The sequence below is a fragment of the Leopardus geoffroyi genome, chromosome A1 (genome assembly GCF_018350155.1).
Source record: "Leopardus geoffroyi isolate Oge1 chromosome A1, O.geoffroyi_Oge1_pat1.0, whole genome shotgun sequence".
NCBI classification, from domain to species: domain Eukaryota; kingdom Metazoa; phylum Chordata; class Mammalia; order Carnivora; family Felidae; genus Leopardus; species Leopardus geoffroyi.
Window position 1 is genome coordinate 7,019,249 of NC_059326.1, and position 13,925 is coordinate 7,033,173.

General features: G+C 51.3%; 1 long non-coding RNA gene across 1 annotated transcript; it reads left to right on the top strand.

The window, feature by feature from the left end:
* The first annotated feature begins 271 nt into the window (after positions 1 to 271).
* On the top strand, positions 272 to 3,174 carry LOC123590537. Its single transcript, XR_006708847.1, has 2 exons — positions 272 to 580; positions 881 to 3,174. It is a non-coding gene; the product is annotated as an uncharacterized LOC123590537 (long non-coding RNA).
* Positions 3,175 to 13,925: the final 10,751 nt, after the last annotated feature.

Sequence of the window (13,925 nt, forward strand, 5' to 3'; positions counted from 1 at the left end):
GGGAGGAGCCGAGGGGACCTGTCAGTATATTCCAGTCCTGTGCTAATTTTGGTTCGTGAATGACAAACGATGCGCGCTCCTCGTGACCCGTGGCGTAGATCACAAATTATCAGGCGTTAGTCATCTATAAAAACGTAAGTGTCTTGGGGCGCCTGGGTGGCTCTGTCGATTAGCCACCCGACTTCGACTCAGGTCATGATCTCATGGTCTGTGAGTTCGAGCCCCGCGTCGCGCTCTGGGCGGACAGCTCGGGGCCTGGAGCCTGCTTCCGATTCTGTGTCTCCCTCTCTCTCTCTGTCCCTCTCCCGCTCATGCTCTGTCTCTGTCTCTCTCAAAAATGAATAAATGTTAAAAAAAAAAAAAAATCCAAACTGTAAGTGCCTGTCATTTACAAGTGAGAAAGGAAGGGACAAAGGAACTGACTGGTCACCTCAGTTCCTGGCTTAGCACAAGGGCCACGTGACAAGGTGAGCCCAGACGTCCCGCATCCTAGGGAGCCCTGTGGCGTCCGAGATCATGCTCTGTCCACCAAGGGCGACTCAGACTTTGGAGTCCTCGTGCTCTGTTAGGATCCTTGCTGGTAGTTACTGGCAGGGCGTGGGGATCTCTGTGGAAACATCAACTCCGTCAGGCCATCAGAGAGTCAGCTGGTGCTGGGGCCAAGTCCGAGAGGCCACCCTCTTCCCCAGGCAGGCGGAAGGGGACCCTCGCTCCGGTCACCACAAAGGCCCGGGTCCGTGCCAGGCGCTTGGGCAGACAGGCCCCTATCAGATGAGGGCCCAGAGGACGGTTATCTCCTCTTGGGAAATTCTGGGTCTGCTTCATTCATGGTGCTCTTTAAAGAGCTTATCTTTCTGTTTATTTGTTCTCCTGATGGAAGGAGCACTGGCCCAGTGACAGACAGCACCCGGAACTGACCCAGCGGCCCGATCTCCTCAGCCTCGGTCCCGGGTTGATTTGGGGGTTAAAGGTTATACTTTTTGAGAAAGGTAGTAAAACATTAATGGTGAGTAAAGTTCTTTCTCTTTCGCCCCGTAAGTTAACTGGGTGATCCTGTTTGCTCTATAAAGTGAACCGTATTTGCCAAGGGTGATGTGAACTCTGAAGCAGAAATGACCTTGATTTCCTCCTGCTGCTGGGCTGCTGGGTCGAGGTGAGCGCCGCAAGGTGTTATCCGGCTGCCGGAACAGCCCTGTCATGCCCAGGACCACTCTCATCACATCCCTCCGGTAGGATGATTTGAGACCAGAGGACCCAACACGTCAGCAAGGCACTGACTTCCCAGAGCCCATCCCTCGCTGCCAACGGGCTGATTGATGCGTGTACATCATGCACAGTGGTGCCCGCTGAGGTTGAAGGCTGACTCGCTTTCATCATTTGGAGGCTCTGGCGTTGTTCCCGTTGTCTGGCCCCTGGACTCTCGGGTGTCCTTGGACCGCGCCTCGGGTTCTACATCGTGGTTCGTCGTCTTCCCACTGGAACGGAAACTCCGTGAGAGCGGGACGTTGGCCTGTTTTGTTCATCACGGCCATCCCAGCGCTTAGAGCGCGCCTGGCACAGAGCGGGCGCTCGGTGAGGACTTGGCAAATGACCAGATGAATCCTCTCACCCGTTTCACACTTGTTGCCCCCCTGTCTTTGCGGCACTCACCACCCCCCCCCCCCCTTCCCAGGCAGCCACGGGTGTTCCGGGGCACTCGTGAAACAATGAGACGGCAGGATGAGACCAGCAGAGCCGGGAGCTAACACATGGGCTGGGCTGGCACGCCTTGGCAGGAAGTCCTCGGGCTCAGAGGCCCTCGAGGGCCAAGGGCTGAGGTCAGGCAGGCGCCTGTGTGTCTGCTGGGCAAAGATCAGGTCGGTGCGGGGTGGCGGCTGGATGAGCTCAGATGAGCAGAAAATCCATCCTAGGTTGTCCTGAGGACATGGGGAAAAGTGCCAGTTTTAAGGATCGCGCCGAATTCTGTCTTCGCTGACGTCAAGAGCGCGGCCAAAGCCATTTCTAGAAGATCATCCCCCATCTGGTCGGGGGCTGTTCCATAGCGCCTGGAAATGTCTCTCACCATGCTGAGGCTCTTATGGTGCTGCTGTGTGTGGTCCTGAGTCTTGGCTTTCCTAAACACAGCCCAGAAGCTGTCCTTTTCCCAACGCCGGGCAGGCTGCCGAGACATCGCCCAAATCGGCGGAAGCACGTAAGCAAGTTGAGACAGACCCTCATCGATCATCGCATTAAAAAAATAAAAAAATAGTCTCTCTCTGTGTCTCTCTGTCTCTCTCTGTCTCATTGAGCATCCAAGATGGGAGCATCCCCCCCGAGCTTGGGCAGGAGGCTGGTTGCTTCCACGGGGCCTGAGGTTTGAAGGCGGAAAAGCGCACGTGCGTCCGCAGTCACAGCTGATGACCCGGCGAGGAAGCCCTTTGTCGCCATCCTGGCCTGTTCACAACAGCCCTGGAGACGCAGGTGAGACTTGCAGCCGCGGGTGGCCGGGCTCAGGAAGCACCTGCTTGGCCGCCCACACTCCGAAAGCCCATCCCGGCTGCCGGATGTCGCGCTCCACGCGCTCTCAGAAGGCAGCCGTGCGTCGCTGCTGTTCGCAACGTGACAAAAGGCCCGCATGAGATGACCGGGGCGTCCGGAAGAGGCAACAGGAATCCAGGCAGCCTACAAACGGACACCCGTGCCGTGCAGCCTCTGACAGATTAGGCTTATCCTTGGCACAGAGGGGTGGCTGCACGGCGTTTGGCAGGAATCGGACTAACCTCTTATTTCCTAACAATATCAAAATCAAAACCGCATGGCTGAGGCTGATAGCCAACCTTTCAGGACCGCGATGACGCGATTTGGCTGTTGACTCTAGTCAAGGCACAAACTAGTGATCAACTTTGGATTCGATGATGTGCCTGTAAAGATAACCGAGGAGCCGTCGCAAGTGACGGTCCGTCAAAGGCTTTTCGGACAATAGCTGGCATTACAACATGCCAATTACGTTTTTATCAGGTAGTTAAGATAATTACCTGTGGTCACTGTGCTAGCGGGACAAGTACAGATTGCTGTAAACGTCTGCTGACCGCGTTAAAACGCTGCCTGCCCGCCTGGGAGCGATCAAGGGTACAGGACTATGCAGGTGTATTCCCACCAGCTGATGTCATAAAATCCGGTGGTTTTTCACCCGGAGCCTGTGTGTCTTTTCTCCACCACCAGATGGCTCTGTACCGTTTCTCCTTAGGAGCAACACGAGCTCCAGGGCAAAGTCAGGGGGGCAAAGAGGGCGAGCCCTGGGCGGTGGGTACCATTATCAAAGCTGGACAGGCAACTCGAGCCAGTGAGTGACCTCAGCCCCCTTCCTGGGCGAGTGAAGCCCCATCAGAAATCCCTCACTCCAGTCCCCGATGCCCTGGGCTTCCCTCCACGTGCTGGATCCGTGTTGATTCCATCCATGTGGCATCAGCCCCCAGACGGGGGGTGCACTGCCTGAAATCCTCCCCCCATGTACAACGGTGGTGAAACTTTATATATAATTTTGAATATACAACTTACTCCCCTTGGCTGTTTGTATGAAGATGGTCCTTTCCCCAACCCCCCCCCCCCAACTTAACGTGATTCACAACGTGCTTTCCATTAGGAATGTTAGCCTACCCCCTCACTCCTCCGCCTCCCCCCCGCCCGGTTCCTAGACGGTGCCCACTGGTACCCGCCCTTTTTTTAAGGAGGTCTGGATTTATCTCATGATCTTTCTCTCTCAGCCTAAGAGCCTCCAAAATGGTTTCACTGCATGTGACCGTTCTGAGGACTTACCCTGCATTAACCCACCTAATTTTCCCTTTGGCTTCTTGACTGCCGAATCAGTCACCAGCCAAATTTCTTGCCTCGCAGCATCCCAAATTTTGTGGCCGCAATCTTGTCTCTTGTTCTGTTGTCCTTCTGGGGTAATGTGCTTTTGGGGAAGATGCCCGTTCAGTCTGTTTATTAGGGTTTCAGAAGCGAGCGGGAAATGCTCACACTTCGTCTACCCTCTTCCTTAAGAAGCCCAAAGTGAGCCCTCTCTGCATGTAGGGACTCATGTACTTATGTACTCGTCACCATAACCCTGTACTGTTAATGCTCCCGCTTCTCAGATGAGGAAACTGAGGCACAGAAAAGTTGAATAACTTGCTCAAGGCCACACAGCTAGAAGTGGAAATGGAGCTTGAATCAATTGCAGGCTGACTTTACAGCATTTCTGTCTACCTCTGGAAGAAACGGAAGAACTGACTGACGGTCTGTTTAAGAAGCAGTCAGGGGGCGCCTGGGTGGCTCAGTCGGTTGAGCGTCGAACTTCGGCTACGGTCATGATCTCGCAGTCCATGAGTTCGAGCCCCGCGTCGGGCTCTGGGCTGACAGCTCAGAGCCTGGAGCCTGTTTCAGATTCTGCACCCCATTGGTGAGGGAGGGATCCGAACAGCATGTGATGGCTGAGCACGTGACACTTGACCCCCTGACAGGGGGGGGTGACAGTAGTCCGTTAGTCACATACGCTCACTGCTCGGGAGAGGCGGACACAGCCTGCCATGCAGGGCCATACAAAGCTTGCATCAGGGGCAGAGTGAACCAGTAGAGACAGCCTGTGCGGTAACAAGGGGCGGGGTGCCCCCCGCTTCCCACGGGAGGGTATGATTGGTTTGTTTAAGTCACGGGCTGGCAAGGAGGTGAAGTCAGGTTGAGAAATGGGTAGAATGTGTCTGGTCTGGCTGGCAGGGGATCTCGTCGAGGTGGGGGGGGTGCCCTTCTTGGTTGGTGGGGGGAACATGCCTGGTCAGAGTAGGGAAACTTGCGGTTAGAGCTTTGGGGCCCCATGAGGCTCTAAGATGTCAAGGCAGCGTATGAAATTTTAGGTCTTACAACACACACGTGCACACACACACACACACACAGAGTCGTCGCTTTAGGCAATCTCCCCTTGCCCCCTGCTCCATCAGAAGTGTGGAGTTACACCCAATGAAGGAGGAAACATAAGGTCTCTGGATTAATGGGGATCTAGCACAGTGGAGGGCAAGGGAGACTGAGAGAAAATCTGTCTAGTGAACAGGGAGATTCCCAGTCTTGTCCTCCACAAAGCTTCTGGGATTCTAGCAGCCGGAAGCACCCCGTCTGCAGGCATCTGGGGCACGTGACCAGCCTGAGCGCAGAGCCTTCCAAACACCGGGCTTCCCCAGTTCTCCATCATCATCCAGGCACACAGGGATTCAACTGGCTTTGAGCTGAATCAGAGAGGGCAGCCGAGGATCGCCAGGCAGCTGAAGAAACTCTGTAATGTAAGACAAAGACCGACACAAGCAGAAAAAAGTAGAGTGGAGAAGACAGGCTCTAGATAGGGAGATGAATATCCTCAAACAGGTAAGACAAGATACCTTATGCCTGAAATAAGAACAGGATGCTATTTTTTAATAAACCCAGAGGACACATTAAAAAAAATCTTAAGGGCGCCTGGGTGGCTCGGTCGGTTGGGCGTTCGACTCCGGCTCAGGTCATGATCTCACAGCTCGTGAGTTCAAGCCCCGCGTGGGGCTCTGTGCCGACAGCTCGGAGCCTGGAGCCTGCTTCCGATTCTGTGTCTCCCCCTCTCTTCCCCTCCCCCACTCTCAAAAATAAATAAACATTATGAAAAATTAAAAAACATAGTAGCAGAAAGTATAAACACATAAAAATAGTGTAGAAAAATTTAAAAACCCGGTAGATGGTTTAGAAGATAGAGGTGGGGAAATCTTCCGGAAAAGAGAGCAAAAAGAAAAAGAAATGAAAAATAGGAAAGAAAAGGTGAGAACACGAAGGCACTCAAGGGCATCATTTAAGAAACAATTAGAGACGAAGACTTCTGACTGCAGATCATGGGTTTCCAGAATACGTGAGCCCACTCCGCCTGGTCCAGTGGTAAAACAGGCCACAGCAAGACACAGCGCTACATATCCCCAGAAAATTCCAGAACACTAGGGGGAAGAAGAAGATCCTAAAAGTTTTGGAGCCCTTGGGGATTACAAAATCCATGCCTAAAGGATATATATATATATATATGTATATGTTTATTGCCTGATGCGGGATTTGAACTCATGAACCGTGAGATCACGACCTGAGCCGAAAGCAAGAGTCGAGGCTTAACCAACCGAACCACCCATTAATAAGTTCTATAGAAGAGTAACCTAGTATTGTTAGTTTATAACCGTTTAGGAGAACAGAAGGAGAAGTGTGTGTGCACGTGTGCGTGTAGGTGTTAATCTTCATATTCGGTTTGGGAAAATCAAGAGAAAAGGAAACAGCTCTGTAAGACCATGATTTAGAGATGTCATGTAAATGAACACACCAAAAAAAAAAAAAAAAGCTAAGATGAGTGTAAAATAGTTGCTTCTGGAATACCAGAAATTGAAGGGAGCCTGGGGGTGGGGTAGGGTTCTCCATGCCATTCAGAGGCATGTTGCTTTGTTAAATGCAAGAAGCCTTGTTAAACGATTAGCTCTCGGTTCCCCAGAAACAGACCCTGAGACTCGGACTTGTGGGCCGGATTTAACAAGGAGACACTCCCAGGGGAACCAGCAGGGCAGGGGGAAGTCAGGGCCAGACTCAGCCTGACCCTGCGGCAGGCAAGATCCCTGGGCTGGTCTGTCCCGAACCGCTGGCTGGGGGCCAGGGTCTCCCACGGGCCCACGGTGGGGGAGGCTCCCGATGCCCCAGGGTGCGCCTCTGGGGAGTCCTGGCTGCCAGCACCCAGAAGGATGGTGTCAGGCCTCAGAAATGTGAAAGGACCTGGGTGGTGGCCTTTAGATAGCTAGAGGTCCTAAAAATAGAGTTCAAAACTCTCCAAGTTGTATCTCCAGCCAGACTTTTCCAGACTTCGCTGGGATGGGCAATAAACCCACCTGTTCAATTACAGGGGCTCTGGAGGGTGCTGAGACAGCCTTCCAGGGAATATTTGCCGTTGTTGTTTTTTCGGGTACCCCGATACCTCAGTGTGTACTTTTAAGCACGGGGTCGGGTTCTTCCTCGAACCCCTGAAATCACTCCACGGAGACGGCTATGCCTTCCCCGCTGGTCTCAGCGCCGTGAGTGGGCCGCCGCTCAAGAAATTTATCCTTATTATTTTTATTTTTATTCTTTCTTTTCTTTATTTTTAAAAGATGTATTTATTTGGGGGACAGCACAGGTGGGGGAGGGGTGGAGAGAGGGGGACAGAGGATCCGAAGTCGGCTCTCCACTGACAGGCTAACAGCAGCAGGGCTCGAACTCGCGAACCGCGAGATCATGACCTGAGGTGCAGCGGGACGGGCAACCGCCTGAGCCACCCAGGCGCCCCAGTTTATCCTTACTATTTATTTTAATTTTTTTTTTCAACGTTTATTTATTTTTGGGACAGAGAGAGACAGAGCATGAACGGGGGAGGGGCAGAGAGAGAGGGAGACACAGAATCGGAAACAGGCTCCAGGCTCTGAGCCATCAGCCCAGAGCCCGACGCGGGGCTCGAACTCACGGACCGCGAGATCGTGACCTGGCTGAAGTCGGACGCTTAACCGACTGCGCCACCCAGGCGCCCCTATCCTTACTATTTATTGTCATCTCCCTGAAGCAGTTTAAATAGAAACAACAGTGCTTACGTAACTCTTCGTCGTTATAATATTCAAACAGCACTTTTTGGCAAAGACAACCAGCCACCAAAGGTTCTTAATGGCTCAAGGTGATTTGAAAGAAAAAAAAAAAAAGTCCTTCCACTTTCTCCAGAGGACACTGAGGCCCTTTCTTCCGGATTTACATACTTTCGTTGCTTGCTAAATAGAAGCTTAATAAAAAGTGTGTGTGTGATGATGATGGGATTGAAACTCACGGAGAGCCTTTTTTCCGCAACCCGGCTGTAAGCAAGGGGAAATCTCACGCCGATGTTTTTGTGCCTTTTACCACTAAAATGGCACTGGCCCAGGTGGCCCGACTGTGGCTGCCACGGCATCTCACACAGAGATCCCCAATAAATATCTGAAAAAAACAACCTGAAGCCATTACGAGCAGGCTCACTCCCATGATCACAGATACTATAAACACGTGTGGCTCTGTGGTGATTATGCGGTGCCAGATGGTAAATCTCGGCAGGGGGGGAGTAAGCAAGCCACGCGTCTATGGTCAAGATTTATTGTCACACGTGATCGCACAGGAGAACGTGCTCCCTTCTGAGATGACGGTGCTTCCTCTCCTGGGCTGCCCGCCCTTTGGGATGTTGGAGGACGCCACTGAGCTGGAGGCCAGCCATTCGAAATAGTCACTGACTCCAGGACTTAAGACGATGGCGACGACAACAACAAAAAAACAAGGGAAGGGGCGTCTGGGTGGCGCAGTCGGTTAAGCGGCCGACTTCAGCCAGGTCACGATCTCGCGGTCCGTGAGTTCGAGCCCCGCGTTGGGCTCTGGGCTGATGGCTCAGAGCCTGGAGCCTGTTTCCGATTCTGTGTCTCCCTCTCTCTCTGCCCCTCCCCCGTTCATGCTCTGTCTCTCTCTGTCCCAAAAATAAATAAATGTTGAAAAAAAAAAAAAAATTAAAAAAAAAAAAAAAAAAAAAAAAAAACAAGGGAAAGATCGAAAATTCTAAACCAAGTGTCAGCTGCCCTAAACATCACTTGTGAAAAATCTTTTTCTATTCACCCTCTGGAGCAAGAAATTCTTTTTTTTTTTTTTTTTTAAGTTTATTTAGTTATTTTGAGACAGAGAGAGAAAGAGAGAGCATGAAGCGGCGGGGGTGGGGGGGGCGTGGGAGCAGAGAGAGAGAGAATCTCAAGCAGTCTCCGTGCTGTCAGCCAAGAGCCCGATGTGGGGCTCAAACTCACGAACCGTGAGTTCATGACCCGAGCCGAAACCAAGCGTTGGACGCTTAAGCGTCTGAGCCACCCAGGCGCCCCCCAGAACAGGAATTCTTAACGTGGGCTCCAACTCCATGACTCCATGAGATTGTTGGACAATTGTTTTCTGCTCAGATGTGTATTTACTTGGGAGAGGACCCGGGGGACGACCTCCCGGTGGTGGTGGTGGGCAGGAAGGCGACAAAGGGAGAGTTTTTGGTGAGCAGTGGAATATGTTTTTTGTACATTTGGTGGAGGAAATACCCGTATAAATCAGCTCCCTTAACCTCATCTCCAGTGGGGGGAAAGAATGACAAAAGGCTGGAAAAGCCAAGCAGAACCATCATTTCATCCATTCTAGCTGCAAACGGATGAAGGCATTTCTCTTTATATAGGAGCAGGGACCTAGGCAGGAGAGGCGACAGCTGTCCCTACCTGTGCTCAAATCCCTATGCCTCCCGAACGCAGGGGACAGGTAAGTGAGATCGTGCACGTAGAGTGCTATAGAAATGGGCCAAAAATTGACCCCAGTGATTGAGAAGAAGAGGCGGGAATGGTATTTCAAAGTCAACGTACAGGACACAGGGAGCCCACGAAGCACGTGAGGGAAAGGTAGAAGATGAAAACGTCGCCGGCATGCTAGAAAAGCGATAGTTTCGTCTTTTAAAAGTTCAAGGCAAAAATTAACGTTTCCTATGAACTGCTTTCGGGACCAAGAGACGTTCCACTGAGCGAAATGTCACAACACGTCCCGCTGTTGTTTCTGCTGCTTCTTGGCATTAGTGGGAAACACACTGAGTTAGCTCGGAAGCCCCCGTTGGCATCTACGACGTGCCCGATGGCAAGAAATAAGGCTGGGAGGCTTCTCTTGCAAGGCTTGAGGCGTTGGGACTCTGTCCCGAAGCTAAGGGACACCGCGGCGATCCCTGGCACGCGGGAAGGACCCGTTGGCAGTCACGCGGAGGAAGGATTGGGAAGAGTGAGCCTGGGTGCAGGGCGCACCTGGAGATCAGGTGAGACGATGGTGGGCTGGACCGCGAGGCTGGCAGCGGTGGTGAAGAGAGCGTAAGGAATTCTGCCCCTAATGTAAACCCCAAACCCCCGAATGTGTGCCGCCTCACCTCTGCCACAGGTGTGTCTGGTGGGGCAGTGAACAGAGCTGGTGGAAGGATTTATCAAACACAAAAACCTTGCATTGGGCTGTGGGTGGAAACCGCAGTGCTCAAGCACCTGTCCCTGTGGGTAATCAGAGGGCAATTAGGCGTCGCTTGTCAGATGGAATCTGGCCACTCCAGACTAGAAAGGATTTGAAGTGAGAGGCGGTGATTAAGCCTGGCCTGTGGCGGTACCCCGGTGGGCCAGTCACAGCTGCGGGAACACTGATGGTCAGACGGAAGCTGGAGGAGGGCGAATTAGAGAAGCCAGCTTGGAACGGCATGGTGTGCCCACAACCAGGGAGGAGAAGGTACTGGGTTTAAGCCCTGAACACTGGATCGCTCCAGGGGGACATGCAAAGAACGGGTGCCGAGAGAGGGCAAGGAATCTGTTGGCACAGCACAGCTGGGAGCAAGGACGAAGCTACAGGTGACAGCCCGGGGGGACCTCTTTGAACTGGCCACTTAGACAATCAGTGACTCCTCAAGGCTCCTTGGGAGACGGCCAGTAGGGCGAGAATGTGGCCGAGGGGTGGAATCTCTCTTGCTCAATCCGAAGGCAAAGCGGAGGGACCTTTGCCTAACCATTGACTTCCAGCTCGCTTTGGGTTGACCTTGGCCAAAGGAATGGTGGTCAGCCATCCATTCATTTTTTGTTGGAGCCGATATTTGAGAACCCAGTGTCAGGTTACGGATGTGTAGCGCTTCGTGGTGTTCACACGGATCGCAGGAATGATGGCGACAAGAGCTAACATTCGCTCCGAGCCAGGCGTTTGGCCACGTGCTTTATATGCGTTTTCTTGTTTAATCCTCACAACCTGTGAGGTAGGTACTGTGGTCCTTAATTGACTGGTGAAGAAACTGAGGTACGGAGAGGTTAATTAACCTGCCGAGTTCTCCTTACAACGGCCCCGTGAGGGAGGTAGGGCAGGGTCTCCTCTATGTTATAGATGAGGCAAACTCTTCTTTGGGAAGAGTTTTCCAAAGTCAGACTTGAGTGGTTAGTGGTGATTGGGGCCCAACCCAAAGGTCTTTCTCACCACAAGCCTAGAAAAAGAAGAAAGAGAATGTGGTTCTACTTCTTTAAGTTGAAGGTATGTTTCAGGCAGGATGTTCTGGTTCCTTGCCTGAGCCAAAGGGCAATGGCTCTAGCTAACCACCTTGGCCGTGCTGGACCGGTCCAAGAGAACTCAACCCTGAAGATAAGGGTAAAACTGGGATAAAAAGAACCATGCATTGAAGGTCTTCCAGAGCGGGACACATTTGGGCTATTTTGTCCAGCTATCACCACAACTACATCGATTCTTGTCACACCGTGCATCTGGCTTGGTTAGGAAGAGATTGTACGATGGCTGGATGCCGTGTCGAGGCCCCCTCTCCGGTCAGGACCCTCTTTGTTCAGATGCTCTCTCCTTGTGTCAGTTCGGGACCACCAAGCCTAGAGTAATCTTGTGCGGTGCAAGATTCCGACTCTATGTGTTGGTTATACTGCATAACAAATTACCCCCAGACTCAATGGATTAAACCAACACCTATTGATTATCTTACAATTTCTGTGGGTCGGGAATCTAGGCATAGCTTTACTAGGTTGCCTGCTGCGGGGGCCTCTCCCAGGCTGCAGTGAAGGAGTCAGCCAGGGTTAGGGTCTCATCTGAAGGTTTGACCAGAGCAGGATCTGCTTCTATGCCCGTATCGTTGTTGCCAAGATTCAGTTCCTCTTCAGTCCTGTTGGACTGAAGGCTTCAGCTCCTACTCAGCTGTTGGCCAGAGGTCACCCTCAACTGTTTGCCGTAGGCTTCTCCAACATGGCAGTGTGTTTCATCGAAGTGTACAGGCCAAGAAAAGGAGGAGAGCCTGCTGGGAAGACGGGAGTCCCAATATTTTGTAACCTCAACCTATCCCATCACCTTTGTTTTATTCTTTGAGTTAGAAGCAACCCACAAGGTCCAGTCCGCACTCGAGGAGAGGGGTAATTACCCAAGGACATGAATACCAGGAAGCAGTGATTATTGGGGGCTATCACAGAGGCCTGCCAACCACAGGTGTATCTTGAGGGTGAAAGGCAGAAGTCAGCAGCAAATGGGGGAAAAAATTAAAGACTGCTATTTTTGGATGACCTATTATGTGCTGAGCCCTGTGCTGAGCACCACACAAGAATTAACTGCCTCATATAATTCTCACAACAACCCTGTGGCGTATATATTATTATTCCCATTGTACAGATCACACAAAGTTCAGAGGGATTCAACAACTATCTTAAGGTCAAAGAGGAAATGGTAGAGCCAGGATTCAAAGTTGGATCTGCCAAACTACAAAGCCCATCCATCACGGAGTTTCCTTTTTACCTGTGCATTCAGATGTCTCCTACTTGTCTCCTTGTCTCTGGTCTCATGGCCACCCCCTTGAGCCCGGACCTCCCGCTCTGTTGACAATAATACACCATAGGGTGCGCCTTTCTGACTCCAGGACTCTCCCTTCTAATCCTACTCTCTTTTGCTTTAGTACCATATTTGTTAGTGGTAGAAGGTCTGAGTATCGCTGCAGTAACTGAAGGAGAACTGGGGAGATCTGGAGGAGTTTGGGGGAAGAAAGCTCTGAGCAGAATTCTCTCCCCGTGGTTGGGGCGTGGCCCAATTTGATCCCCAAATACTCTTCTTCTGACGGGATCGTAGCTGACCACGGCAACTAGAAGGATCAGGGCCTTCCTTGGCCGTAACTGAAGATGGGAAGGTAAAATCAACGTTGATGGGCCATTTAATAAGTGCAGGGGGTGAGAGAAGGGAAGAAGCCATGGGTTCAGCCAGCTGGGGGGATGGCGGTCCCATTCATTGGGACCAGAAGACCCTGGAGGAGGGGCAGGGGAAGAGGAGAGAAGTTTTGAATATGCTGAGTTTGAGGGTCTGTGGGTGTTAGACAATTTTAAGGGTCTACTGTTCACTTTGCTGGGTATGATAATAGAATGAAGATATAATTACAAAATTATAATAAGCAGGGTGCCTGGGTGGCTCAGTCGGTTAAGTGACTGACTCCTGATTTCGGCTCAGGTCGTGATCTCACGGTTGTGAGACTGAGCCCCACGTGGGGATCTGTGCTAACCCTGTGGAGCCTGCTTGGGATTCTCTCTCTTACCCTCTCTCTCTGCCCCTCCCCTGCTCTCTCTCTCTCTCTCTCTCAAAATAAATGAATACACTTAAAAAAATACTCCAGCAGACTCTGAAATACAGAGAACAAACTGAGGGTTGCTGGAGGGGTTGTGGGTGGGGTGGGGGATGGGCTAAATGGGTAAGGGGCATTACGGAGGACGCTTTTTGGGATGGGCACTGGGTGTTATACATAGGGCCCAAATCACTGGAATCTACTCCTGAGATCATTATAGCACTATATACTAACTAACTTGGATGTAACTTAAAAAATAAACACACACATAAAAATAAAAAAATAAAGAGAAGGTCAAAAAAATACTCTAGCCAAAAAAAAAAAAAAAAAAAAAAGCAGGGGGGAGGTTGGGGATGGGGGCAGTTAGCATGGCAACAAATGATGGCTGTCACAGCTGGGTGATGGGTCCATTGGGGTTCTCTGTACTCTTCACTCTATTTTAATGTAGGCTTGTAATTTTGATGATGATGAAGAAAATGATGATGGTGGTGATGGTCAGGGAAAGAGGAGGAAACGCACAGACTCTTCCTTTAACTTGGCTGTGAAGGGAAGAAGTGAAATCATGCAATGGTCAGGAGAGGCATAAGGGCACAAAGGAATTTTGTTCGGTTGGTTGGTTTTGTTGTTTTTTTTAAAAAAAATTTTTTTTAGTGTCTTATTTAATTTTAAGGGAGAGAGAGAGAGACAGAGTGTGAGCAGGGGAGGGGCAGAGAGAGCCAGAGACACAGAATTGGACGCAGGCTCCAGGCTCTGAGCTGTCAGCCCAGAG